The sequence below is a fragment of the Physeter macrocephalus genome, chromosome 16, assembly GCF_002837175.3.
Source record: "Physeter macrocephalus isolate SW-GA chromosome 16, ASM283717v5, whole genome shotgun sequence".
Lineage (NCBI taxonomy): Eukaryota > Metazoa > Chordata > Mammalia > Artiodactyla > Physeteridae > Physeter > Physeter macrocephalus.
The window spans coordinates 22,116,640-22,120,748 of record NC_041229.1 but is presented as its reverse complement, the minus strand read 5'-3'; the positions used below and the strand labels follow the sequence as shown (position 1 = coordinate 22,120,748).

At 40.0% G+C, this 4,109-nt stretch overlaps 1 pseudogene; it reads left to right on the top strand.

The window, feature by feature from the left end:
- Nucleotides 1-278: 278 nt before the first annotated feature.
- On the top strand, nucleotides 279-1,680 carry LOC102991315 (elongation factor 1-alpha 1-like; annotated as a pseudogene).
- The last annotated feature ends 2,429 nt before the right edge of the window (nucleotides 1,681-4,109 follow it).

Genomic DNA, 4,109 nt, shown 5'->3' with positions numbered 1-4,109 from the left:
AGAAAATGATTCATATCAATATTGTTGTCACCAGACACATAGATTAGAACAAGTCTACCACCACTGGCCATCTGGTCTACAAATGTGGTGGGATCAACAAAAGAACCAAAGAAAAAATTTGAGAATGAGGCTTCTGATAGGAGAAAGGACTCCTTCAAGTATGCCTGGGTATTGGGAAAACTTAAAGCTGAACATGGGCTTGGTATCACCGCTGATATTCCCCTGTAGAAATTCAAGACCAGCAAGTAGTGTCATTGATGCCCCAGGACACAGAGACTACCCAAAACATGCCTATAGGCACACCCTAGGCTGACTGTGCTGCGCTGACTGCTGCTGCTCGTGTTGGTGAAGTTGAAGCAGGGATCTCCAAAAATGGGCAGACCTGTGAGCATGCACTTCTGGCTTACAGACTGTGGGTGAGACAACTAATTGTTGCTGTTAAAATGGGTTCCACTGAGCCACCCGGCAGCCAGAAGAGATATGAGGAAATCCTTAAGAAAGTCAGCACCTACATTAAGAAAATTGGCTACAACCCTAACACAGTGGCATTTGTGCCAGTTTCTGGTTGGAATGGTGACAACATGCTGCAGCCAAGTACAAACATGCTTTGACTCAAAGGATGGAAAGTCACTCATAAAGATGGCAATCAATGCCAGTGAAACCATGATGCTTGAAGTTCTGGATTGCATCCTGCCACCAAGTCTTCCAACTGACAAACCCTTGCGTTTGCTCCTCCAGGGTGTCTACAAAATTGGCGATATTGGCACTGTCCCTGTGGAGACTGGTGTTCTCAAACCCAGCATAATGGTCACCTTTGTTCTAGTCACCGTTACAACTGAAGTCAAGTCTGTTGAAACTCATCCTAAAGCTTTGAGTGAAGCTCTATCTTGGGACAAGGTGGGCCTCAATGTCAAGAACATGTCTGTCAGAGATGTTTGTTGTGGCACTGTGGCTGGTGACAGCAAAAATGACCCACCAGGGACTTCCCTCATGGCACAGTAGTTAAGAATATGCCTCCCAATGCAGGGGGCACGGGTTTGATCCCTGGTCCGGGAAGAACCCACATGCTGCGGAGCAACAAAGCCCGTGTGCCACAACAACTAATGAGCCTGCTCTCTAGAGCCCATGAGCCACAACTACTGAGCCCACATGCCACAACTGCTGAAGCCCATGTGCCTAGGGCCCGTGCTCCGCAACAAGAGAAACCACCACAATGAGAAGCCCGTGCACAGCAACGAAGAGTAGCCCCCACTCTCTGCAGCTAGAGAAAGCCTGCACGCAACGACCAAGACCCAATGCAGCCAAAAATAAATAAATAAATAAATGACCCACCAATGGAAGCAGCTGGCTTCACAGCTCAGGTGATTATCCTGTACCATCCAGGCCAAATCAGTGCTGGCTATGCACTTGTGCAGTATTGTCAAATAGCTCATGTTGCTTGCAAGTTTGCTGGGCTGAAGAGGAAGGTTGACTGCTATTCTGGAAAGAAGCTGGAGGATGGTTCCCAATTCTGTAAAGCTGGTGTTGCTGGCATGGTTCATATGGTTGCTGGAAAGCCCATGTATTTTGAGAGCTTTTTGGACAATCCTCCTCAGGGTCATTTTGCTGTTTGCGACATGAGACAGACGTGTCTTGGGTGTCATCAAAGCAGTGGATGACCCAGAAAGTTCAGAAGGCTAAGTGAATAATATCCTTAATATCTGACACCCCAGTGTTAATCAGTTGTGGAAGAACATTCTCAGGACTGTTTGTTTCTGTTGGCCATTTAAGTTTAACCATAAAAGACCGGTTAATGATAATGCATCGTAAAACTTTCAGAAAGTAAGGAAAATGTGTTGTGGACCACTTGTTTTTGTGTGCGTATGGCAGTTTTAAGTTATTAGTTTTTAAAATCAGTAATTTTTAATAGAAACAATTTGACCAAAAATCTGTCACAGAATTTTGAGACCCATTAAAATAAAGTTTAATGAGAAACCTGTGTCCTCTTTTGGTCAAGACTGTAAATTCCTATAGTACTACTTAGGTAAAAGATTTAAGTAAGCATTTCCTATAATCTATTTTTGGTGTTTTATCTGCTGAAACCAAAATTTGATAATTTTGGGTTAACATTTTTTTCTGGGTGGGAATTTTTGTTTTTTTTCCCCCTTGTCTAAGAGGAAGAATCATCTATGTTTTTTAGGGACACAGTGAAAAGCTGTGGGAGGGAGTCTGTTGGTTGCAACCCTTCATAGGTTAGGACAGACAAGCAAAAAGAATTTTTGTTTATAGCTAAGCTCTTGTAAGAAGGCCAAATTCATATATCCAGAAAAGATGAAAATTCTAATTTGAAAAGATACATGCACCCCAATACTCACAGCAGCATTCTTTACAATAGCCAAGACATGGAAGGAACCTAAATGCCCATTGACAGATGAATGGCTAAAGAAGATGTGGTATATATATATATACAACAGAATATTACTCAGCCATTAAAAAGAATGAAATAGTAACATGTGCAGCAACATGGCTGGACCTAGAAGTTATCATACTAAGTGAAGTCAGTCTGACAAAGACCAATATCATATGATATCACTTATATGTGGAATCTTAAAAAATGATACAAATGAACTTATTTACAAAACAAAAATAGACTCACACACATAGAAAACAAAGTTATGGTTACCAAAGGGGAAGGGGGAGGGGGAGGGATAAATTAGGGGTTTGGAATTAACAGATACACACTACAATAGATAAAATAGATAAACAACAAGGATTTACTGTATAGGAAGGGAAACTGTATTCAATGTCTTATAATAACCTATAATGGAAAAGAATCTGAAAAGAATAGATATATGTATGTATACATATAACTGAATCACTTTGCTCTACACCTGAAACAATTGCAACATTGTAAATCAAGTATACTTCAATTTTAAAAAAGGCCAAATTCTGCAATATTAAAGTCCATGTGTTGCACACAAAATTTTGTGTAGTCACATCAATATTGAGTAAATTTTTTGGTATAATCTCAAATTTTAGTTTCGCAGTTATTGGAATGTGCATTCTCAGATTTACAAATATTGAAGTAGTTTAAAGAGTCTAAAGTGTAAGGCTTAAATAGTAATAACTGCCCTGCTAGAGTTCATTGTATCTAGATTCTAGTGCTGGGAGTTGAAGGAAAAAAAAAAAAAAAAGAATTCAAACCCAGGACTTCTAATTTCTTCTCCAGGATTCTTTCCATTTTACAGATAATTGTAACATTCTACTAAGTCCAGTGTTTATCATTTTGTAATGTCATTTCTAACCTTTGTAGAGCATTTATTACTTAATTTAGATGACATCCAGGGTCAACTTGACTCTTAAAATCTAGACAAGACAGGTCTCCAGCATACCTCATGTTGAAAGTTCAAATCCCTGTCCAAGATTTCTGTGCATTCCTGGGGGGCTTATGTTTTCATAACTACCTCCTGCTTCAGCTGACTTCTTGTTCTCCACTTGGTATCTTGCAACTTGCTCGTTACTGCATGGGTTTTTCAGCTACCTTTCTTAGTTTTACATACACACACACACAAACAAAATCATGCACACAAAGCCTTTGTGTAGCCGATGTTACAAAAAGTTCAGAGAAATTAAGAAATAGATGGGGTTTGCACTGCCGACCCATCACAACTGGAATTAATAGTCATTCTGTTCTAGAGAGTCTTTTGGCTGATTTTCCACGTTGCTCAGCCATTCTCTCTCCTTTCTGTCCCCTCCTACCACCATCAATTTTTTTTTTAATGCAAAGTAATTCTACCCTCCATTTGTTCTGCCCCACACTCTGAATCCTACGGTGGGCCTATTTTTTCATATCCAAATGCTCCAAGGTATTTTCTTCTTTTAAGACCACTTATTCCCAAAAGAAATTGTACTATCAACTATTAAGAAAACAATAGGATTTTTTAAACCACCCATGAACTATACCACATGATCTAAGGGGCACACAGGGAAGAAAATCTGCTCTTAAAGAGTAGCTAATGTAATAGGGAAATAGATACACATAACTCAGAGTTCTCTTGGGCCTCACCAGTCTGTGAAAACAACGAGGTCACATGATATTTAACAGTTCAGTCTCCACAACATGCCCACCT